Consider the following 26,464-nt stretch of genomic DNA (forward strand, 5'->3'; position numbering starts at 1 on the left):
AAAGTTGCAGGTCCGCCGACATATAAGCACAAACTGGCTGCGGACGTTGCACACCTTACGCTCAATGCGACAGTAGTTTGAACAGACACATTAGGTTTTTACGCTTACCTTACAATTCTTACGAACGAACCGTACGTTGCGCACGTAGTCGGAATGCCGCCTAGGGCGAACGCTCTGAATGAGATTTCAGAAGAGCGTTTCAACTTTCAGTATTATAAATCTTATAGCTGATTACAAAGGGTTTACGTGAGATGCCAAAGTTTTATAATCCATTTAAATTGTTACTACCTTGTTAGCCGTAAGCAAAAGGAGAGATCCCCTTAGAACCGCCTACGCTAACAGCAAAGCGTCTTGGTATAATACACATCTGAACAAATTATCAAACAAGAAAAAGCGTTTGTTCCGTGCAGCCAGACACTCTTTAAAACTAACTCATTGGCAATCGTACAAAAAGGCGGCAAAATGTTACATCACGTCTTTAAGGTCAGCTAAGTGTTCGTTTTTAAACTCTACTCTTCCACAGTTACTAAAGGCTAATCCAAAGCGATTTCGGGATGTCATACGAGGGAACACTAATAACAACACCCTATCATTACTAACTAATTCAGGGGACTCAGTGCCATCTCACCTCTCTTCAAACGTACTTAACGACACATTGATTCAGTCATTTTCATCCCCTGTACCCACCACTCAGATTCCAGTTGTGAATGGTACCAATTATCAGCTCATGGACCCATAATATTTGAATCAACAGGCATCAAAGCTTTAATAAATGAATTAAAACCCGAATTATGTTGTGGTACTGACGAGATAAATATAAATTTTTGCAAAATACGGTAGAATACTGTTCAATAATACTAGAGTATATTTTTTCGCATCTTGTTTTACATAAATGACTTGCCTTCCTGTGTTTCTTTGAAAATTTGCCTTTTTGCTGATGACTGTCTTGTACACTAAACTTGCTTATAATTCTGATCTCCTATTAATCCAGAATGATCTTAATAATATTAGCGAATGGTGCAGTAAATGGTGCATGCAAATAAACAATAACAAAATCAAATCAATGAGGGTATCTCGAACTAATGTAACAAGTCATATGTATATGCTTAATAACGTCCCATTAGAATATGTAAAGTCATACCGTTAGCTTGCTGCAATCGTTACTAGTGATCTAAACTTGAAATCGCATGTAAACTCCATTATCGTTGAAGCCAATCGTACTCTCGGATACATTCGCCGTAATGTCTCCCTTGCACCGTCATCATTAAAATCGATAATATATACAACATACATTCGTCCACAACTCTAATACACCTCATATGTTTGGGACTCCGGTCAAGCAACACTCATACACTCCGTTGAGGCAGTACAGAATCGCTCAGCCCGGTTAATCCTAAATAACTGTCAAAGGACAGCCAGCGTTACTAATATGAAAGCATACTTATATCTCTCGCTGTTATCGACCCGAAGAAAACTATCCCGCCTCTCACTTCTTCATACAATATACTACCATAACTGAACATTGCACTCCTTATGGACTCAACCACCATCCTACATTTCATTTCGCCGTAATCGCAGACAAAAGGTAAACATTCCGTACTCAAACACAGTTGCCGATTCCAACTCGTTTTTTCTCCGCGTCTGTAATGATTGGAATAACCTGTCTGCATCCCTAACAAGTATAACTGAATAAGAAAAATTTAAATCCGCGCTACAAACTTTGTCTTGCCTAGTATTAAAACTTACTGTGTGGTTATTTGCTGATCTTCATTGTATACTGTTTTGCTTATTCTATTTTTATATATTGTTATTTTTTTACACCTATGCCACCTTCCCAAATTGCCCATGTACCTCGTTGTTCTTTTTTATGTGCTTCGTTTTTCAGAAATTTGTACGCTTATTGTATTAACCCTCTGTTTTATATATATATCCTGTATGCGCTCCTACCCTTTGTAAAGTACATCTGTACCCTGAGGGTATTTTAAATAAATAAATAAATACCAAAATTACTTGGCTATGCTTCGTTTTTTGATAAATGAATAACGAAATCTGTTAAGCATTTGTTTAGGCTTGCATGCTTTCAGAAAGATGAGCTTGCGCATTTCCTGCCCTCTTCTGCAGGTGGCGATGGGGCATGACCTTGCCTAATTACCATGAAGTATTGCGGTAGTGGCCTTTTAATGTTTTGCTGCAAAGGATCCCCAGAATGTTCTGCTAATCATTCGCCAAACCTTTCAGTGCTCTCAAGCACATACTCTCTGCCTCCTTTACATCTAGCGGCATATGCCACAACAATGTACCTTTCGCAGTTTTATTGCAAACATTTCGTTACTTGAGGTTTTTAGGCGCTGGTTGTAAGAAATAGTTACAGGCAATCGCCACCATATCTGTTCGAGTGTTAAAACCATAGGAGAAATCCTACGGAGTGGGCATTGCTTATCACTGCCCGTAACTGGAATGGACTTTGGCAGCACACCTTCTCTCGGCCGGATTTTTATATGGATAAGGCTACGTATTGAGGTTCTGAACCACCTCTCGCAGAACAATTCGCTACTTATGAAGGACGCACGTGAATAAAAGACTGTGATATATGTTTAAAACGACTTTACAATTAACGGCTATCATCAGCGTGACGGCTGGCAGCGAACTATATGTATCCGTGATTGCACGCAGGCAGGTGATATGATTTTCGTGTGATTAAGTGAGTCGCATTTTCATCCCAGCACGGGTATTGAAGCAATACCATCTCTATATGCCATCAAGTGGAGGCAATGTATAGCAAGTCATGAGACTCGTCAAAATTACACCTAATTTTTTATACTTGCAGAGTAAACACTCTTTCTTGATTTCGTCGAAATATTGACATTGCTGTCTGTTATGAAAGATCTGGATTTCAAGGATCCATCACGAAATCTGGGGTCAGAAGACTGGCTGTACAGTAGAGTAGGGAACCTGACGTCTTTCTAAATAGGTGAAATATTTCCTTCGATAAGGTGATTTATTCTGGGGGGCAAAATAATTTTGAAGGAAGTTTGGGCAGCTTATCTTTTCATAGCTGAATATCTATTCGCGAGGAAATAAATTGACAATCTCAAGTCCCGCTTAGACGCGATGAAGAAATGTGTTCGCAAAAAAGTACAGCAAACGTCGTACTGAAATCAGTTACAATGTGTGAACTTATTGTAAGATCAACCACCAACAATATATATATATATATATATATATATATATATATATATATATATATATATATATATATATATATATATATATATATATATATATACATATATATAACCTTCAAAACTGTATTTGTTGTTTTTAACAGCCGCCGGCCTGCGGGCTTATCACTGTGATCCTGGCATCTGTATCCCGCGTTTGTTCATGCTCGTTGTCGCGATACGTCGCGATATGACGCGATACGTCGCAAAAGATGAGCAGAGCTCTGTCTCGAAGATTTGGATCACTTGCGCATGTTTCTGCAATGTACCAGGTTGCGCTAGTATCCGTTTGCGACGTTATCTAGATTGTTCTGAGCAGCCTTTAAATTGAGCGTTTACGAGTGTGACGAGCATTCTTTGTTCGACGATCAACGACCACGTTTGTTGCTATCGCCGCCGCCGAGTTGCGTAGTTATTTTAGGGGCCCAAGTCAGCCCAATAAAGAGTTAATTTTAGAACCATCAAGCCTGTGTCTTCTTTCAGTGTCAACAGCCTTGTCACCACTACGTGAGATCTGGTGGAGGTGCTGCCTTTGATCCTTCAAGCGAAGACCCCAGCCTTGTTCCTGTTACTCTGGAGGACCAGCCAACAGGCCACCGAACCAGTCGCCGGCTTCAAGGGCTCAAACCTGAACACGGTCTGCTACCGGACCCCATTCGATGTCGGAAGGCATCGACGCTGACAATGGCCCAGCCTACAGCACTTGTTGTTTTCGTCTGACCCCGTGAATCCACCTGCTTCCATGGCCTACCGGACGAAGATGCGGGAGACTGTATGGACCTTTTGGACCGTGTGGAAGAATTCAACGGCTGGAGCCATGCTGCGAAACTCAGGCAAGTCTACTTTGTTCTTCAAAGACATGCCCGAATATGGTTCGAAAATTACGAGACGTCTTTAAAGAATCGGGAGATATTCAAAGCCGAGTTTTCGGTGACCTTTGCAAGTTCTATCCGAGAGGAAAGAGCTCAGGCCCTTGTCCAATCAATACTTCAACTCCCAAACGAGCCCGTCCTGGTATTCGTAGAGGAGATGAAGCGCCTGTTCCGCCGCGCCGACTCTAAAATGACCGAAAGTGAGAGAGGGAAATTTATAATGCTAGGCGTTAAAGCACCTCATCTGTCTCCTCAGGAACCTGTATGAAGGACAAGAGGCCACAGTCAGAACTGGGCATGGTCTTACTGATTGGTTTCCGATTGAGAAAGGAGTGAGGCAAGGCTGCATACTGTCGCCCTGCCTATTTAACCTATATGCAGAGTGCATCATGAGGAAGGCCGGTCTGGACGAGTCTTTAGCTGGAGTGAAGATTGCTGGAAAACGTATCAACAACCTTAGATATGCGGATGATACCACTTTAATGGCAGAAAGTGAAGTGAAACTCAAGAGACGTCTGATGCGCGTACAAGAAGAGAGTGAGAAGATTGGGCTTAAACTGAGCATTAAAAAGACAAAGATCATGACGTCTTGCCCTATCAAGTCCTGGAGCATCAATGGACAAGAAGTGGAAGCTGTGACAGATTTTCTCTTCTTGGGCTCCAAGATTACCTCGGAAGGAGACTGCAGCCATGAAATTAGAAGACGCCTGTTTCTGGGAAAGAGAGCAATGGTTAGCCTTTACCGCCTAGTAAAGAGCAGAGACATTAGTCTGCCAACCAAGATCCGAATAACTCGTGCTATGGTCTTTCCAGTTGTGATGTATGGATGCGAGAGTTGAACTGTGAAAAAGGCTGACCGCCGAAGAATTGACGCGTTTGAATTGTGGTGTTGGCGAAGACTCTTGAGAGTTCATTTGACTGCCAGAAGATCAAATGAGTCGATATTGTCGACCATAAACCCTGACTGCTCATTGGAGGGTGAAATTCTAAAGTTAAAGCTCAGCTACTTTGACCATCTGATGAGAAGAGAGGAGTCGCTGGAGAAAGATTTGATGTTGGGAAAGGTTGAGGGTCGCCAGAGAAGGGGTAGGTAGCGAACGCGATGGTTAAATGGCATCCTCGAGGCACTGCAGATGAAGTTATGTGATGTTTGGAAGATAGTGAGAGACGCAAAGCGTGGCGTGGCATGTTCCATAGGGTCACGAAGAGTCGGACACGACTAAACAACTGAACTGAGGCGTTGGAGTCGATTTTTGCAGAACTTGTACGGAGCCCGCAGAAAACTGTGGACGAATTTGAAAGGGAAGCGGCGACCATCGGGAAGACTTTGGACAACTGGATGCGCCACTACGAGCGACCACTTTAGCCGGACTACTCGAGCCACTACCCCAGCGCATCTGCAAGCGGAGAGAACCTTCGGGATCTCATCCGAAAGATCGTGCGAGAGGAGCTCCGCCGATTGCTGCCATCATCGCAACAACCCCAGGTGGCTACTCTCGCGGACGTCGTTCGTGAAGAAGTCCAGCAGGCGCTGGGCGTTCCTCGAACGACGGCTGCGACTGTTCCCGCACAAGAGGCGACAGCGATGAACTACGCTGCTGCATTACGTCGTCCTACGCCCTGAAGTGATGACTTTCCAAGCCCTCGCCGCTACAGTCCCGTTTCTGAAAGCCTCCCCTTGGCTACCGCCCGCCAAGCCTACCAACGACCCCCAAGCACCAGGAAGTGCGACGCCTGGATTACAGCAAACAATCATCTATTATGCTTCCATTGTGGTGAGGCCACCCACATTCTGCGCCACTGCCCGTACCGACGAATCGGTCTCCGCGGATTTGCTGTCGACGCTCCACGACCACGCCCAGGTGAACGACCGCAAGAAATCAACAACTATCTGCGTGGCGGTGAGATTGTGCCACCAAGCCGTCGGTTGAGGTCTCCATCACCGTACAGGCCCCGTTTTGCGTCGCCAGGCCGTAACTACGATGAGATTGTGCGCGGAAGGTCCCCAGGCCCGCGCAGGGGAAACTAAACAGAGCTACCTTTGGAGGTGAGGTTGCTTCCCGGCGAAAACACGAAGATCCTCCATCGCCGACGATGAGTGACGAATAAATAGTCATTAAATCGCGGATCCACAAGGCGACAACGTCGACGAGATCACGACCAGGCTTCAAGTTGACATCACCGCCCAGCGACGTTACGACGGTGTGCCCCGGCCGCGACCTTAGCACAAGACGAAGCAGAGATCGAACACCGAAGCCAATGTGCAATACTAGGAAGAGAACAAGCGACCTTGAGGTTGCTGTCGACGGACGCACGGTTACCGCGCTAGTGGACACCGGTGCCGACTACTCTATCATCAGTGGAGCTTTCACCGCCCAGCTAAAAAAAGTGGCGACCACTTGGGACGGCCCGCTAATCCGAACCGCTGGTGTTAACCTTATTACGCCATCAGGGCGATGCACCGCAAAGGTTATAGTAAATGGACGTACCTACCCTACCAGCTTCGTCGTCCTACAGCACTGTTCCCGCGATGTGATTCTGGCATGGATGTTCTGAATGAAAATCGAGTGATCATCGACCTCCGATCCAAACACATCAAGCTCTCGACCGACAAAGCCATACCGGCTACGAGAACTTCGACGCATCACGTCGCTCTTCACGTCCTCGACGGAGAATTGACCGTACCGATCTGATCAAGCGTCATCGTCCCTGTGGTTACAACAGAAGTCAACATCACGAAAGGGGTTGTTAAAGGAAACACTCAGTTTTTACTGTATAGAGGAATTGTAATCGCAAGAGGCATCGTCCGTTTCCGTCATGGACAAGCTGCTGTCCTCGTCACGAACTTCACCGACGAATACCGGCACCTGAACAAGGGCATGAAGATTGCTTTCCTTGACGAGCGAGACACTCGAGAAGTCTTCGCCCTCCCCAGCCAACTTGAAGACGATGCACCCAACCGTGCTAAGCCGCCCAATTTTGGCATTAACCCAGCCCTCCCCTCAGACAGACAAGACCGAATTCGCACTCTTCTTGAAAACTACAGCGAGCGCTTTTCTTCAGCGTCTAAAGTACGGCAAACTCCGTTGGCAAAGCATCGCATCATCCCGGACGAAAATACGCGACCGCTACATCAAAGCCCCTACCCTGTATCTTCACGAGAACGCCTGGTCATACGCGATCATGTTGAGGAAATGCTGCGTGATGACGTGATCCAGCCATCCAACAGCACCTGGGCGGCACCAGTCGTTTTGGTGAAGAAGAAAGACGGCACACTTCGCTTCTGCGTCGATTACCGCCGCTTGAATAGCATAACTAAGAAGGACGTCTACCCACTTGCCCGCATCGACGACACACTGGACAGGCTCTGCAATGCAAGGTACTTCTCATAGATGGACCTGAAGAGCGGATACTGGCAAATTGAGGTCGACAAAAGAGATCGCGAGAAGACCGCATTCATCACACCGGACAACCTTTTCGAGTTCAAGGTAATGCCATTTGGCCTCTGCTCCACCCCAGCGACGTTTCAACAAGTAATGGGCACTGTGCTGACGGGCTTGAAGTGACAGATTTGCCAGGTATACTTGGATGATGTTGTTTTCTCGTCAACCTTTGAAGGCCACCTCAAATGGCTTCAGACAGTGTTGGAAGCCATCAAATCATTGGGAATAACGTTAAAACCAGAGAAGTGCCACTTCGGCTACGAGGAACTGCGGTTCCTAGGTGACATCGTTAGCAAGGATGGTGTTCGGCCAGACCCGGAGAAAACAGCTGCACTGGCACAATTTCCATCGCCTGCTGGCAAGAAAGCCGTGGGCAGGTTCCTTGGGCTGTGCGCTTATTATCGACGATTTGTCAGGAACTTTTTGCACGTTGCCGAACCGCTGACACAGCTCACAAAGCCTGACGTACCTTTTAAATGGGAAGCGCTGCAAGACGAAGCCTTCGACGAATTTAAGCGCCGACTGCAGTGCCCTCCGGTACTTGGCCACTTTGATAAAAACGCCGAGACCAAAATTCATACCAACCCGAGTAGTGTGGGCCTAGGTGCTGTCTTCGTCCAGAACAGTGCCGGACAGGAAAAAGTAATTGCTTATGCTAGCAGGTCCCTCACAAAAGCCGAAGTCAATTACTCAAAGACCGAGGAGTGCCTCGCGATCATCTGGGCCACTTCTAAGTTTCGTCCATACCTATACGGTCAACCATTCAAGGTGGTAAGCGGCCACCATGCTCTCTGCTGGCTGGCTAATTTGAAAAACCCCTCCGGCTGTCTTGCCCGATGGAGCCTACGTCTTCAAGAATTCGATATCACAGTCGTCTACAAGTCAGGCCGCAAGCACTCCGATGCAGACTGCTTGACACGAGCCCCCGTTGATGTGCCGGCGAAAGAAGACGACGAAGACGCTTTTTTGGGACCGGTAAGCGCCAGCAGTTTCGCAGAACAGCGATCAGACTCTGAGCTGAAAGCGCTAGTCGATTACTTTGAAGAGAAGACCGCTTCCCCTCCTGCTGTATTCGGGCGACAATTAGCATTGTTCACGTTAAGCAATGGCCTCCTCGTTAAGAACTTCTCACCTAACCGGACCCCGCAGCGTTTTGTTGTGCCTAAAAACCTCCGGCAGGAAATTCTGTAGGCGTTGCACGATGAGCCCACAGCAGGCCATCTCGGGTTTGCACGCATGCTGCGTTGAATCCAGGCGAAGTACTACTGGCCGCGACTGCCTGCCGAAGTTGCCCACTACGTGAAGACATGTCGTGAGTGCCAACGACGAAAGACGCCGCCTATCAGACCACCAGGACTGCTAAACCCGATTCCGCCCCCAGACCTGCCCTTTCAACAAACTGGGATGGATATCCTCGGCCCCTTTCCAGCTTCGTCTATGGGTATCAAGTGGATCAACGTGGCCACTGACTACCTTACCCGTTGCGCCGAAGCAAAAGCACTGCCCAATGGTACAGCGGCAGAAGTTGCCAAATTGTTTGTCGAACAAATTATTTTGCGACAGCGCCCCAGAAATGCTCATCAGCAGTTTGCGATGTTATCTAAATTGTTCTGAGCAGCCTTTAAATTGAGCGTTGACGAGAGTGACGAGCAATCTTTGTCCGACGACCGACGAGCACGTTTGTTGCTATCGCCGCCGCCGAGTTGCATAGTTCTTTTGCGGGCGCAAGTCAGCCCAATAAAGAGTTAGTTTCAGTACCATCAAGCCTGTGTCTTCTTTTGGTGTCAACGACCTTGTCACCTCTACGTGACAAGGTATATATATATATACATGGATTGCTTGTTACAAATGGGCCAGAGTTAAATTCAAACAGGATGTCACACAACTTTCCCGATTATCTATTTTATTCCAACAGTTTCGGACGGTGGACCGTCCGAAACTGTTGGAATAAAATAGATAATCGGGAAAGTTGTGTGACATCCTGTTTATATATATATATATATATATATTGTAGTGTCACACCAACGCTCGAGGTACGGGGATCGATACCCCGCACCTCCACCAAATGTAAGGGTGCGTTGAAGCTCAGGTCGGTGTTCAGGTCGACCGTTTAACTAGCGCGTCAGTCTCTTGCGTCTTCGTCTTTTGTCTGCCGTCTTCTTGCTTTAGCACGCGCCTTTCGACGTACGCTCGTCGTCTTTGTCATCGTCGACAATCACCGAGCGTTGGTGTGACACTACAATATATATATATATATATATATATATATATATATATATATATATATATATATATATATATATATATATATATATATATATATATATATATATATATATATGTAATACGGAGCCCAGCCGGCATGGTGGTTCCGGCGCTCGACCCCTGTTCCCAGGGAGTCGGCAAAAAGCAAGGTGCCTATGTGCTGTGCGATGTCAGTGCACGTCAAAGATGCATTTTCTTTTCGTCTCTTTTGTTCTCTTTTTGGAACAGTTAGCAGTCACTGAATGTTTAGTAAGTACTCATTTACCTGCCTAAATCTTGACACATTTTCTCAAATATATTATCAAGTAGAGTGTCAATAACGTTTTCAAAACATTGTAATTATAGAAGGATTACACAATAAGATAGCGTATTTTTTCTGTCAAGTTTGTCAACAGCTCCAAGAGCATATGGACGTACTACAGCAACACTAACGACACCAATATAACGTGCCTGATGATGACTCAAGTCCGGTTATATGAGCCTGCAATTAAATTCAAAAGAAAATATATTTTACAAGAAAAATGGTAAGCTAATTTTATATTTTATTGTTGAATAAATTGTGTATAATAACGATTGTAGAAATTTGTATAATCGTCTATTTTGCACAGGAAGACGGAGAAATGGAATGGAATGATCATTCGGAATTTTGCATATCCCGATGCAATGATCCTGACACGGAAAAGAAATAAGAAGAGAGGTCGAAAAGATAGGCGTCACAAACCACGTGGTAAATTGGTTTTATTCTCCTACAAGCGTATTCTTAAATGCAAAGAAAGGATGGATGCATGTTTTGACACACCACGTGCCATTCAAGGCGGAGTTTTGAAGACGCGCTTCCGGTGACTTCACCTTTTGGGTAGCCCTGCTTTGTTGGCTGCGTTTGATACATTACTTCACCTGCTCCTCTCACTGCAAATGTGTATTAGATCTTAAGCCTTCACGACTGCTAAGACACTGGAGCGTACTGCTCTCCCCCTGTTAAAAAGCATAATTTACTGGCTGCAATTATCTGGGTGCCTATTTTAACAACGCGGGAAGTCAATACCATAGGAAGGAGCAAACCACCCAGACAGATAATATCGAATAAAATTTATTGTGTTGTGTAGGCTATGCATGAATTGTATATTCTGGTCCACACTATCAAGTGAATTTGTTTAGCTTATAATCTATGCCTGTGTTGTGTCTTCTCGTTCTTTTTCTCTTTGCTTTTCAGACCAATCAAGTATGAATACTGACTTACAAGCTGAGTTTTCTGTTTCTGTGAACTGGGCATATGCTTAAGGTCTTCTATATATATCCCAAGAACACGATATGTACCTAATCTTGTAAAAATTTGTTAAATATTATTTTAGCAGGTATAATGTGATGAAAAAAAAAAATATTTTCCTTAACACGCGAAGTTCCACAAATTCTCTGCTCTTAGAAAATTTCCATCTACTGCAGCTACCCTTTTCTCTCAACACAGATCGATCTGTGCAGCACGGCATGAGAACGTCCTCTTTTATGCTGGCCTGCAGCAAATATATAGGCGAGTAGCAGCTGCTGAGCAGCATGTAGTGATCTCTGCTGCTTCTAAAAGCAGCATCTTTCTGCCAAAATCACGGCACGCTTGGAAAAAAAATTAGGGCAGTACTCAATGTTAAGAGGAAAAAAAACATGCAAACATGTTTTGTTTTGTACAGAGAGGGTGAAGGTACTCTCGAAGACGAGTTGCTCTGCAAATTCCGATCATGGCTGCCAAACGCTAGATCTTTGCGTGAAAATACGACTTGTGCTAGTTCTCGCGGATGAATACAGAACAGTGAAGGCACACACATACACGTCTAACTGCGTTAATTCAGGAAGACGATTCTTCATTCTTCTTCTGTGAAATACACGAATAAGTTTGTGGTTGATTGACGAATTCTTTCTTTTCCTTTGTAAATGTTCGCACTGAGTAATTGCTGCCTGTAACTCTTTCCACATTGCCATATGTAAGCTGCCTGTATGAGCGTTTTGCTCTACACGCTTTGGAAATCACGTCCAGGTATTCTCAAGCCTGTGCCCTTGATTAAAAATATCGCTCAGTTATAAATCGCACACACCCGGAAATCTATTGCCCTGTGGACCATTTGTCAAAAAATATTGTTTAATAAAGCGTGAGTGGTATACATCCCCTAATTTTGTTCCACTCACGCGTTAAAAAATTTACCAAATTAGGTGGAATTTCCACTTATGTTATCGAAAGTTCCGCTCATAAGTGGAACGTTTTATACACGTATGTGGAACCAGAAAAAGAGTGCAGCCATGCATCGTAGACCATTGAGGTGGTAATTTCTGATATAACAAAGGATTATGGCAATCAATAAAACTGAACACGGGAGGTAAGGAAAGTAGGGTTATCAGAATTGCAGGGACGCTGTATAAGCCACAGTGAGGTAGAAGATAAGGAGAAAAATTACGGCCGATTTGCGTAGTTATTGAAATTCGAAGTATGTGCGTACCACTGATTAACCATTGTACTTCAGCACGTCAAGCACGGCGAACCTGCGCCGCAGAGCCTGACGGCCCTGCTTCATTCATGGAGACGCGAAGCAAACGCGAGGCGCAGCCGCGTCCTCAGCTTTACCTACACCATCTTCAAAAAGAATGAAAACAAGCAACAATGTACCTTTTTACAATTTTTTAACTGATTTATTGATAGGAAGGGAACGGCGCGGTAACTGTCTCGCTTGTTTTCTGTGGACACCGCAACCGCGCCGTAAGGGAAAGGAGGAAGATGGGATTGAAAGTGTAAAGAGAGAAAGAGGAGCCGTAGTGGAGGGCTACGGAGTAATTTCGACCACCTGGGGATCTTTAACGTGCGCTGACATCGCACAGCACACGGACGCCTCTTCGTTTCGCCTCCATCGAAACGCAGCCGCCGAGGTCGGGTTCGAACCCGGGTACTCCGGCACAGTAGTCGGGCGTCTTACCACTGCACCACCCCGGCGGGGCCCTTTTTACAATGCACTGCTCCGTGGCCGAAAAGTCTTTGCTCCGTGGCCGAAAAGTCTCGGGTGGGATCACAGGGAGAGAGAAAGAGAGATGGAAACGTGCTTGAAGGCGAGCGTCAGTTAAGGCGCGGAGGTAAACACAAACAGCTTCACGGCTCGGCGAGCGGCTCGGAGCCGGGCTCAGGGAGCACCGCGCGTGCATGCCTGCTGTTCGTAAAGCCTAGGGAGCGACTATGCAAGGGGAGAGATGCTAAAGTTTAGGACGGTCGATCGACACACGACTGCTCACTACGGAGTGACACACGCTTGTGAAACGCTGCAATGTGATGGCCGCCGCGTCTGCAACTGACACGCCCCTCTCTCGCTGTCTACTCTCTCAGTGGGTACATCTATGAGGCCGCTCCGTCCTCCCAGTATTAAGTTGCGTGATGCAGCCATCGCCACTATCCATTCTTCCTCTTCAAGTTCACGGATAGACGGATGGAGAGAGAGAGAGAGAGAGAGGCTACTGCTGAAGCTATGCTGCCTCTCCACTTCCTCAATGCTGAGCCGCGCGACGCGCGCGTCGCCACCTTCTCTTCATCCACTTCAAGTTCACGAAAAGAGTAGGTGAGCGGCTTCAGACAGACATCGGCGAAATTCATGATTGCGGCTAGTAGTGCTACGCACTAGAAGAAAATTCAAGTGCTGTGAATTTTTTTCTTATTGACCTGCCCCATCGTCACGATCATCAGTAGATTTTAGCGTTCCTTTGATATCACGAAGGATGTTATCTGTATTACCTGTTCCGCGATACATTTATTGATTTTGATATTTGCAATCGTCGTCTTTACGTTGCATCCTAATCTCTATCAGCAGATGAGAGGCTCAAGCTGCGAATGCAAAGTAGTCGGCGAGACAGCGCTCAACAGTCATTCTCTCTGCGCAATCCTAGAAACACGCAAGCTAACGAAAAAGCTAGTGGTTATATATTAAGGCGAAAGCCTTTAGGCTCATGCTGTCGTGGACAATGTATGTCCCGATTTTGCGGTGTTCTGATTGGCCAAAGCGGGATGCGGCCCTGCCATCTGCAATTCCACAGTTAAAGCCGCGCTAGGCGACGCCACGCGACAGGAGGGATGGTGTACCGTCCGAACTCACACTTGCCTGAGAAAGTGTGACAGATACTGCGTCTTTGCTTTCCTGTAAACCAATTATTTGCAGCAATGAAACGAATACCGACAAGAGTCTAACGATGGGAGGCAAATTATAGGATAGGAAGTGTAGGTTGTCGCCATTCTCCTCTTAAGAGACATCTAAGATACCCTCTAATTTTTTCACAGCATCAGCCACCGCTATTTTGTCAGTGATGTCTTGCACAACACAGCATCAAACATGGGAGTTTTGGCGTCAGCAGAAAAACACACAAGCGAATATAAAGACGACCAATAACCGCCACGCAGTAATGAAGACACGTACACAAATTTGATGCACTGAACCTTCTATGCAGCATATGTAAATGTTGCGTCGAACAAGCAGCATAAAAATGCGTAAGGCTCAGAGAACTAGAAAGTTTCTAGACGTATTTGTTTCACAGCTCATTGGTGGTTTTCGTTGTAATGTAACTAGAGCCAGGAAATAACAACAGAAAAGTAAAGTCCCGTACACAGGGCTTTTGATGTATTTCGTTAAGTACGGTGCCTTGATGTGTTGGTTCTACTTCCGTTGCTTCACGAATGAGCTTCGAAACATATCGTCTTCCATACACACTCTACAGTTCTCTGCATGTCTACATGCTCCTTCTTTTCTCTCCATCCTCACGTTTAGATATGTTATTTCCCCAGCAAACTGCAAACACTTGTTAGTGTTTTATTTTGAGGAGCGTTTATTTGCCGGCTGTAGTCCACCGGCATTATACAAGACCACTAGCTTAGCAAAAAATTATTATGCGGTGTAGAAAATATTACGTTGTTCTCGTCGCCTAGCGAGGCAGCGATCTGTAGCTATGGACAATCTAGGTGCGAAGGAGAAAAAGAGCTCCACTAATAAGTACATAGTTTGGACATTGCAACTGTTGTACTGGCATTTCTTACGAAGGTAGTGTGCTGCGGTGGTATGGGAGCGTAGAGAGCAAGCACAGGGGGAAAAAGCGCAAAGTTGCCGCCGACGCCTCCCAGACACAGGCTTGTACCTACTCCCTACTTGGTCGCGGCCCAAGCATAACGGATAATTTTTTTTCTGTCTCCTTTTCCTTGATCTCATTTCTTCGGCGCTTTTGATGTTGTTTCCGTACAGAGAAACACATGAGACTAAGTGTGAGACGGCGTTACACCTTCTTTTCAGTGTAGCCAAAGCCTCATTTTCTCTCTTCTTCTTCTCCAAACCTCCCCTCTTCCTTGTCTTCTTTTCTTCTTATTTTCCCCCTTCCTCTTTTCTTGATCTTTTCCCTCTGATTATCCGAACTTCTTCTATTTTTTCTTTCGTTTCTCTACCAAGGCAGATGTCAGTTACTAAAATGCAGAATCTGCTGAATTTTTTCCTGTTTCATGCGGCAAAATGTGAGCATTTATTTGCCATCCTAGGCCGTTCGTTTTTACTTCCCTTTCATCCGAACTGCGCCTCTTGTTTGGTTTCATTAGCCTTAGATGAGTATAATCCTATCAGCTAGCTTTTTTTTCCTCCACCGATAATATATTTTCGCTGGCTTAGAATGCCCTGATTGCTATACCAGTGCGACTCTATCTTGTTTTCTCTTATTGTTGTTTAGAAATTTAGAGATATTCTAAACAAAACGGGAGAAGAGGCCCCACAGTAGTAGCGCAGGGGTTAGGGTGCTCGACTGCTGTTCACAAGGGTGCGATATCGAATCCTGGCCGCGGGACAGCTTTTCGGTTGAGGCGAAACGTAAGGCACCCGTGCGCTGCATTGTCAGTGCACGGTAAGTAACCCCAGGTGGTCGAAACTTGCGTAGCCCTTCTCTAGAGTGTCTCTAATAGCCTCAGTCACTTTAGAACGTGGAACCCCGTAACACAAACCGAACGAAACAAAAGAGAATATGAGCCCAGGTGCACTTACGTTCCCGTCCCGTGCAGATATACCGTCTTAAGAATGTATGCATTGACCTTATAAAACATGATACTGAGGATGGGTTTTTGTTCTGGTGAGTGATATGATGTGGCAGGAAGTGATACAAAGAAAATGTAATCAAAAGGTGAGAGAAAGTACAAAGAAGATAACGAAATACTGTTAAGGAGGTGACAGCAGAATTTTATGTTTGTTATAGAATTTTTTTTGCTCTTCTCAAGAATGAGATATCATTACTAGCATTCTCAGTAATTGTTTTCAAAAATGCTTTCGATATCAGTCCTCATGTGTAGCTGCTAGCGGTGAACATAATTTAAGTTGGAGCAGTTGCTGCACACAGATATATGACAACGCAGGATAAAGCTATCGGCTTCAGTAATGGTGAGGTTTGGCATCGGTAAACTAAGAAGGACATCTAAAGGAACGAGAATACCCTCCATTTTAAAACGCCGGGCAGTCGGCTCTTGCGTAGGTACGGCATTCGATACTCGCTTCCACGACGATGTCTGGGATTTGAATCGACTACGCTACGACGTTTTTTTCTTTGCTTTGACGACTGAACTAGATTTTTCGCAATAATAGGTTCAAAACATGATCTACACATGACATTAATCTAACTAAAATGTGAACTTGTACACAGATGAACTATTTTCGTCTGGTAAACGTTATTCAATTCATTCCTAAAGATTTGTCCGGAAGCAGTGGCAAAAACTGTGAAACTGTTTGGCTGTGCAGACACCATGGATCGTCGACTCGAAGTTCTGGAGTATCAAGACTTCAATAACACATGCGGTGTATTTTCATCTTGGAAATGGCTAAGCAGGGAAAGTGAGTAGCGCTGTTTATTATTGCTGCGCTGATATTTTTTTAATTATGTTGTGGACTGCGAGAATGTAAATAATCATTTGTTCATCAATGAGAGGGGCAGGGTTGTCGCGTGGAGAGAACAACTACTGTTGGTGAAGAAACTCATTTTAGGTTTTAATCCAGACTTCATAATCAAAGCGAGGTACATATTACTTAAGTGGGAGAAAAATATTGCAATATAATATGCTTTAGGAAGCAACAGAATAAAACACGCAGCGAGTTTTGCCAGGTGAGTAAGAAAAAAAGGAAATAAATGAGCGAAACCAAAGTGTCATCAGTTTCATTCACTTACAGCAAGAAAAAGCATTCAATATAGGCTGCAAAAGCAAGCTAGCAACGAAAAGTATTATAAACAGCAACAAAAGCAAGTATTGCATAAACTCACGAGATGAAGGCATGAAAGAAGATTTCAATGAATTACAACGCAGTGTAGCAAACAAAGCTCAGCACTCGCAAGAGCGCTGGATTGGTTGATGAAAGAGCGGAAACAAGATGTTCATCTTCATGGGGACTTTAATTTTGTTTCTTATTTACATTCTGGCAGCTTTAATTTCGCCTCAAGTTTTGGACATCAGCCCTGGTCTTGAACTAAGCATGAATAATGCAGATTTTGGAATCTTCTACACCTTTTTTTTTTTTTTTTTTTTGGGGGGGGGGGGTTATATTGTGCTACGCGCGCGTCAGCGGTTAAGCTCTACAACTCCTTTATAGTTTCAATAGTTTCGAGGTCGCATATCAAGGTTGCCTTGCATCCTAACACTTTTTCTAACGTCTTTCAAGCTGTAGTCTAAGAATTGGGGTGGTTTGATGATGTGGGTTCTGTTTCTTATGATAGCACTTGGTAAACATCTGTATTGTAATGAATTCGTATTATTGGTTCATTGTATAAGATATTTGAAATGGCTAATTGCTGGAGAATACAGCGATACAGACAGAACAAGTAGCGTAATTGACCCTACGCAGATGAACTTTTGTTGCATTGCTGTTCATTTCGAATGCAGGTGAGTGTGGCGCTGAAGCAAGATTTGAGCACGCACATAAAGTTTTCTATCTAATGATAGCTTTTCGTGGAAACTAAATGACACTGCTAGAGTCCTTGATTGCCACGAATAGTTATTCTACGCGATCTAAGACATTCTCGACATCTATCATATCTCCAATCATTTAAATGAGAAATACCAGACATATATATAGCCAATCCCTCTTACCCGAAACGTACCGGATGCTCGCAAGTATAAGCCAACAAATTTTAAATAATGCTTAAAATTGGTGAAGCTAAACATTTTTAATAAGATACTGATTTATGTGCACTGCATATTATACACGAACATCTATGGTGATTGCCTGTATTTTTCAAATTGTTTAAGACTTCATTCAAGCAGAAGGATAGCCTGAACTTGAACAAATGTTGAAGAAAATAATAATTAATCACCCTTGCTGCCACATATGACCGGAATATAAGCTAGACTACAATCATACAAATATTTGAGTAAATTAGAGTGTTTATATTAACGACGAAAAAGGCACATTGATGAGCCCTTTGCTTTTGTATTACAAAACGAAAGTGACATTATTAACGTCACAAAGCTCAGTATGCTGAAGAACAAGAACTATAATTTTTTCTTGATAATTGCTCGAAATGTACTGTCTTCAGGCGGTAGCATTGGGGCGAGTCAGGGATGACAATATCGAAACCTGCGAAGTTTTTCAATATTATGAATAACAACTGCAATTCTGAATACTGAGTACAAATGCAATATTGTTAGACCAATTGCATCGCGCGTAAGCAAGAGAGCGACGAGAAAGGAAGCTAGAGACCTTGGAAAAGCGTTTTTGCGCAGTGCTCACTTTCTGCTTTCGTTACTATTTTTCCTTTTCTTGTGGGGATAATTCTTTTTGTTTTCTTTTTGGTTCCCTACGCAGCAATTTATTTTTAGCGATGTAAGTATACATGGCTAAAAATCCTTTGTACATCAACTCTTGGCCCATCCCCCTATATGAGTATGTGCCATCAGTTTTGAGAATAAGAAGTACATTCGTTTTTTTCTGGTATTCATGCACTCACCGCCTATTCTCTAAATAATCAATCCCTCCACGTTGCAAGTTTTTGGAGCGAGCGCTGTAGACCTGGAACGTTCAAACTTTGACAATGCAGACTCTTGGCCGGGCTCCCGCCAGACCCGACAGTCATGGCGATCCACAATGGCGGTTATTCTTCGCGCGCAACTGGAACGGGTTCCAACTCAGTTCGTGAATATCAAATTGCAGTTAGTTGGTGGCCGCTTCAGTGTCAGCCCAGAAAATGTTCCTATCTCGCCTGTGAGGATGTAGGAGATTGGCGTACGTACAACAAAATGGTCAGCAATTACTGTGTTCTGCAACTCTGTCGGAACCGGCTTATACAATTGTCCCTCCTTGACCGTTAGGAAAATTTTCCATGAGGTTGCGATAAATTTTCAGCGCACTGTATAAAAGCTATGACTAAGTCATACAACTCGCGAACATGGGTTCTTTCTGACCCAAGCGGCGTAGGGCAATTAGCGCAGAATATTGTGAAGGTGGATTATTGCAAGTTTGTTTGTTTTTCATTAATACATTAGATTTGCTGTAGCTCCAAGCTGCACCAACATTTCAGTGTTAAAATCATCGAGCGGACTAATCTGTTATTGGCATCGTGGAAAATTCGAATTATACCTTTCCAAGTCATATAAAGGCAAAGGCATAGTAGCCTTTTCGATGTCCGCCAAGGGCAACAGTACTGTCTTTATCAAAAGTTACGCCGTCCGTCCAGTAATGCATTCCTAGCGTTCAAAATTTCGCGGAATGAAGACGAATTTTGACCTATTGCCTCCAACGGGAAGGGCTTTTTGATCAATAATAGAGTACCACAACACACGTTCGAAGCAGACAGTTTTTTCACCCCAATCTTTTGACAAAGCCTGGTGGACACGTTCACCTGATATTTAAGGGCAGTGTGCGATGAAAACTATTGAGTGTTCTCGTATCTAATGGAGTTGAGTAGCCACTTCCTTTTATGCAGTTCGGAATAAGAATCTTAAGTTAACGAGTTTCTGTCTACATGTCGGAAATAATAAAATATGTTAACCTCCTACTGTCGTTAAGCCATCTCTTAATAAGGCGACACCATCATATACACCAGTTCTAGGACCAATAAATGGTATTCTGAAGAGCATGATCAGAACATTATGATTGAAAAGATCAACCAATTGGGACAGTTAGTTAAACCGTTTTGTTTCCTTACAGAGATGTATCACAGATAACTCTAGGATTCTATACGTTCTAGATTGTGCATGGGAGAACCATGAGGGTCCGCTAACGATACCCAAGAAGGTGAGGGCAAAGAGTAATATCCCACAAATAATAAGGATGGCTACAGACACAACGTAAAGTTACAAGATAAGCTGGGAAGAACGTATAGGCTTACGAATTCGTAAGCCTAGCGCCTAGTATTTGATGCCCTAATTAATTTTAGAGCGCAGATCGTTGGCGCCCGTTCCTGAATTTCTTGTCGTGCTCGTCATCGTCGGTCTCGAAACCAACTCCGACCCGTTTCATCCCCCCAGTTCGAGCCGGCGCTTCGGCAACAGGAGCCTCGCAGGAAGAGGGGAGGGGTAAACTCAGTGGCAAACGATGGGAGCAGGAGCGCACGCAGCAACCAGAGAACACGAGGTGTGTGTGGGGGGAGGGGGGGGGCGCCGGAGGCAGCACTAGCAGCGACTGACTGATGCCGCTGCCGCCGCTAGCGAGTCAAGACAACGTGACTGCTTAGAACACCGTCGGCGCCATGCGGAAAGAGGAGGACCTCCTCTCTCTGCGTGGCGGTGTGGGTGCTCTCTGGTTGACGAAACGTCGGCTCGCTATAAGCGTGCATACCGTTTTCACTCGCTAGCGGCGTCAACCTTCCTATAACTCAATTGCTCTCTGCATTTATCCGACCACTAAGCTTCTTTCATGACAGCCCAGAACTGCTTGTGGAGTGTTTCTTGATCGAATACGTGTGAAAAATATTTTAGTGTTTCTTCAAGCTGCTTTATCAACAGGCTCGAGTATCTGTCTTTTTTTAAAGTAGAGGTGAACTATGAAGTTTTGCCTCAAATTTCTATTCGTTCGTCTGCGTGACCAAATTTTTTAGTTAGCATGTACAAAATATGAAGCTTTACTTCACCCTTTAACCCTTCATCGTGTCTCGCAGACGCCTTGCATTACCGGCATTCCCTCTTCTTCGGTTCAACATCAAATAGCACCAGGCTGGCGCCTTCTAGCAAGGGGAAGTATTGTAGTACTGTTGACATTCTTCGGGCGCCACCACGTGGCCGAACACGGTATCTCAGATCGAACAGTTCATTTAAGGCGAATACCTTACTTGGGACATGTTGAAAAATCTCTCGTAGGTGAGATCATACGCGAGGTTACGCGTGATATCAGTGGCGTTCTCTCTAACATTTAAGAGTCATCTTCGGCCAGGAATCGAAAACCTACCCTTCCAATCACCAATCGAGCATGTTAAAGAGATACGCAACATGGAGTATGTGAAAATCTTATCTTAGTTCTCCCTCTCCATCGTTCGTGCCACCTTCATGCTAACCTAGCGCCATTACGACCACGCCTTCACCCCGGCCTTCTTGATGAGCGCGATGGGCGTCAGCTGCCGCCATCTATGATACAAGATTCGAATTTAGATGGCCTTATGTTCAAGGCCCAGTCACCAACACACGCAGAAGAGGTTGCCATCGCCCTCGCAGCCTCTGACTCCTCCTCCAAATACATCATAACCGACTCGCGAGGGGCTTGTCGGAACGTCCAGCAAGGGTGGACTGCTCCTCTAGCTTCATCATCATCATCATCATCATCAGCCTGATTATACCCACTGCAGGGCGAAGGCCTCTCCCATATTTCTCCACTAACCCGGTTCTGTGCTAGCTGCATCCACTTGACCCCTGCGAACTTCTTAATCTCATCCGCCCACCTAACTTTCTGCCGCCCCCTGCTACGCTTTCCTTCCCTTGGAATCCATTTTGTTACCCTCAGCGACCATCGGTTATCCTCTCTTCGCACTACATGTCCTGCCCATGTTCATTTCTTCTTCTTAATTTCTACTAGAATGTCGGTAACTTGAGTTATTTCTCTGACCCACTCTGCACGCTTTCTATTTCTTAATGTTACCCCTACCATTTTTCGTTCCATAGCCCTCTGGGTTGTCCTCAACTTAAGTAGAACTCTCTTGGTTAGCCTCCACGTTTCAGCCCCATAGGTGAGTACAGGCAAGATGCAACTGTTGTATACTTTCCTCTTGAGCGATACCGGTAAGCTGCTAGTCATAATCTGCGAGTGCTTGCCAAATGCGCTCCATCCCAATCGTATTCTTCTTGTTATTTCCTTTTCGTGGTCCGGGTCTGCGGTTACTACCTGTCCATAGTAGACATATTCGCCTTCTACTTCCAGTATTTCGCTACCTAATGTAAACTGCTGTTCCTTCCCGAGGCTGTTGAACATTACCTTAGTCTTCTGCATATTGATTTTCAAGCCTACCTTTCTACTTTTCCTGTCTAGGTCATCAATCATTATTTGCAGTTCATCCCCCGAGTTGCTTAGCAAGGCAATGTCTCTAGCTTACCGCATACAAAAATTGCAGTCGAGATTCGGATCCCGCGTACCGATCTCTCGTTTGGGCTCCAGGTCACCAAGGTCTCCAAGGGAATGAGGCAGCCGACGCCGCAGCCCGCGTGCTTTCTCTCCGGGTATTTCCCACATGACCCGACGCGGACCGGGATTTTGATTTCAGCCCAGTGTACAAATTTAAAGAAATATGTGAATATTACAGATCTACGCACCAAACTGTTCCCACCCCGTGAAAAGGGCTGGGGAAGGCTAACGAGCGAGTGCTCCTGCGCCTGCTCACCAATACAATGTTATGCCCGGCTACTCTAAAACATTTTCATCCGCAATTCGACGGGCTGTGCTCACACTGTGGGGAGGTATCTGACATCTACCACATGGTGTGGGCCTGCCAGAAAACCCCATCTTTGCCCCCTATCCCCAACCCCACCCGAGAGAACTGGGAGGCGACCCTGTCCGGCTGCTACACCCTAGAGGCCCAAAAGGTCTTAACGCAGCGCGCCCGGGCTGCGGCAAACGCCAATGGAGTGCCTGTCTAGGCATCCCACCTAGTGTACATACCTATATGTATTATAATAATAAATGTTTTCACCACCATCACCACCACCATCTATGAAAACCAAGCGCCGCAACGTGCCCGCACCAAGGACGCCGAGTGCAGATATTCACCTCAAATCCAGCATGCAAGGAGCCGCTGTACTTCATTTTGTGATCAGTGGGGTTCTTTCAATTAAAAAGTGCAGTAGAACCAGTATGAAAAGATTTCACCTCATGTCTCTTGAAGAGTCGTAGGTGCATCAAAAATTTCTTTCCGAATGATTACGAGACTTGGCGAGTTTCGCAACAATAACTGGCGCTACTTTTGTGCTTCTTCCTACGTATGATGGCGGCAATATTACAGTCTCAACGCAATTCGTGATCACTGCACATGAGGAAACAAAAGTATTATCTGAAACCTACATAATTATGTGATAAGAAAAATATCATTACAAAAATGAATGCTGCACGATCAGGATCTACACACGAGAAAAAAAAGAACTTGTTTTTGATGAGAAAATTTGAGCATCTGCAAGAAACAAAATAAAAGAGTTCGCTCATTTCGGGAGTTTCTGAAGATGGCATGAAAAATCATATCATATTAAGTCATTAACGGAAACCTAACTCCCTAGTTAGGTTCATTTTCTGCAGCGAAAGCAGAAAATGAAGAAAAAAAATTGCGAGAATGTGTAAACCTGGCAGGACCTCTTTCTTGCGCACCTCTAGCACCATTCTGATAGCGATTTTCATGTGATCAATATTTATGCTGCAGCACTGCTGCCCCAAGTGGGGCTCAAAGCCGTAATATGCACACAAGCTGCATGTACGTTTGTGCCTGCAGACAAAGTTATTGGATACACCTTTAAAAAACGGCCAGCGATTCCAATCATCGATTGAATCGAAGAAACATGACAACGATATTTAGGCGCCTCATTTTGCAATTGATGCTATTCACGATCCACTCAAAGGAAATTTGTTCTCAATAGGTCATAGCGAGCCCCTCGAATTATTTCTTTGCTGAGCCGGACGCATTAACACATCAGTCCCAGCTATATGACATACTGAGAGAGTATGATATCTCCGAGTTATATGCCTAATGAATGGAAACCACAGCGCTCTTTATCGTCTTGCAAGATTTTTAATAGGCATGGAAACTAGAACGAATTGCTTGATCGCTGCACCCATCGAGGTGGAATCGAATACCTACCGCGGCAAACGCTTTGCAATGAAGTGAAAAACAAGATGCTTGTGCACACTGCAATGTGAGCGCATTTGGGCACTTGGAAGGACCTCAGGTAGTCAAACATTTTGTAGCCCTGCTCTTGACATGTTCGTTGTAAAATATCTGGCGTTGTAACGTTAAATCCTTGATATCAATTAGGAATTCAAAATAAATGCATTTATACAAAAAATGTATTATTTTAAGAAGGGAATTAGTCACAAAATAATATTCAGAAATTCTTTAATCAATCATTGAGACTTACATTGTTGTGAAACTTTTATTTATAAACCTCTTTGTTTTACTTTCAGTGTCATGGATAGAGAGAAAGAGCAAAAAAAATCTACTAACTTGCGAACTTCGAGTTAAAGAATATGGCGGTAAAGTCACAACCACCACTCAGTGTGTAGAAATGTATCACAAAATATGTCGGACATTATACTATAAGAAGGTCTACGAAGATTCCTGTAAAAGGACTCGAATTATACCTAAATATTGAACCTATGCCTCCTTACTTTCCTATGTATTGTTTGTATCTGACACCATACCTTTGTTGCTTTGTCTTCGGGAACAAATTGGTTTCGATTAAAGTTTTTGTCATTATTTTATCCAGGTGAGTAGAAAAAGCCTCTTGATTTTTATCTCTATATTCCAGCCGCACACGGATCTTAATTTGAGACTCTTGAATTTCGCTTTTCTTTATTGCATCTTACCCGGGCCATGCTTTTTCAGCATCGCTGCTCGTGCAGGAGTAAAGAAAGTGTGTATGTTATAATTTGTATTCCGTAATGCCGTATTGGTCTCCTTCTGCGAAAAACCACTGCTGAACACCACTATTGTTGTATACAATTGCTGCATCTTATGAAGCAACCCGTAGAAAAATATAACCACGTATTTCGAATCAAAAGTTTGGTTTGTGACATGTCATTTTTGTAGGTATATAGTATCCATCTTCTAATTAGGTTGGATGCTAGTTTGCGATTCGAACCATCATCATATCTCAATTTCATTTTATCTTTATTTACACGTGTAGGTGTCCGATGAGATCTAAGAAAGATGTTGCTTTTGCTTGTCGCAGAAAGTCAACATAAACAAAAAGTTCACGCAATGAAAATGCAGAGTACAAGGCACTATCTCATTAACTCCTAAGTTGAACCTTACTAATTCCCCATTTTTTCTATCACATTTGTTATCACATCGTTCAATCAATCCACTTCTAAATTCAGCTGGCAAAGAAATTAACGTCACACACCGCAGCGCCAGGCATGAACTATGTAGAACCTGAAACTTCCGATTACAACCGCTTTTCGCCTTCTGTACCTCTCCTGTACAAAACACATGTTCCTTACCGTACACATTCAGAGAGGTTATAGACAAGCGCATTTCTCCCAGAAATTATTTTATCTAGCAAATCTTTCTAACATAATGCTATTTCCCTGCACTGACCCTCCTGGGTCATGCCTTCCGTACTTCTGTAGTTTTCTGCAGTTCATTCCCAATCACGCGCCCTGTTACTCCTAATTTATCGCCTCTTCGACTAAGTGGTCACGGCCCTCAAGGGGTGATAACAAGGATTTGGTCATCCATTACGTACTGCACACGAGTAAAGTTGGTTTAGTATCGACTATACCAGAACATGACAATGGTCAGCGCGAGCGGTATTGAAGCATCGAATAAAAGAAGTAGATTAAGTCATCTATTCGACAGCTTTGTCTTAATACCGCAAGTGGTAAGTAAAACTGATTTAGATTTTACATTCCGCGCACACAATGCTATCGCCCTGAATTTTGAGGTATTCATGAAAATTCGAGGCAGTAACCGGAGGATTGTAAGAATTTGTATTAGCCGCGACCTAAACCGGCCAAACCAAACGTCAGTAGAACAATATAAAAACATTTCAATGGACACAAAAAATTGAGAGAACTTCATATTATCGTGGTTGCACAGATATTCGGCTTTAGAATTTCTCCAATGACCTGCTGTTTAGTCAATGGCTAGTAATCTGACAGATAGTATTGCATATATTGTAATTGCTGTGTATGGTAATAGAGGCAGGAGAGCAGCAAGCTCCAAAAGTGATGAATGATATAAGGCGGAGAATATAATCGCGCAAACCCCTTCACAGCGTTCGTAACAGAACCGTCAGTTGTAGCGAGCAGTGTGATGTTTTTCAGCATATTGAACACAACCGCATCAATATAGATGTATGTATATATATATATATATATATATATATATATATATATATATATATATATATATATATATATATGCAATATAATATATATATATGCAATATAATATATTGTTACTGAGCGGTATTCGCTGGCCGTGGTGACGAAAAAGAAGTGCGACAGACTCCCAG

The 26,464-nt window shown here is 44.1% G+C and overlaps 1 long non-coding RNA gene across 1 annotated transcript; it reads left to right on the forward strand.

The window, feature by feature from the left end:
* The first annotated feature begins 10,422 nt into the window (after positions 1-10,422).
* LOC146174162 (uncharacterized) lies at positions 10,423-24,665 on the forward strand. The gene is made up of 3 exons (XR_014702232.1): positions 10,423-10,528; positions 16,575-16,667; positions 24,411-24,665. It is a non-coding gene; the product is annotated as an uncharacterized LOC146174162 (long non-coding RNA).
* The last annotated feature ends 1,799 nt before the right edge of the window (positions 24,666-26,464 follow it).

This window comes from Amblyomma maculatum, chromosome 11 (genome assembly GCF_055883805.1).
Source record: "Amblyomma maculatum isolate TAMU_Amacu chromosome 11, ASM5588380v1, whole genome shotgun sequence".
In the NCBI taxonomy this organism is placed as follows: domain Eukaryota; kingdom Metazoa; phylum Arthropoda; class Arachnida; order Ixodida; family Ixodidae; genus Amblyomma; species Amblyomma maculatum.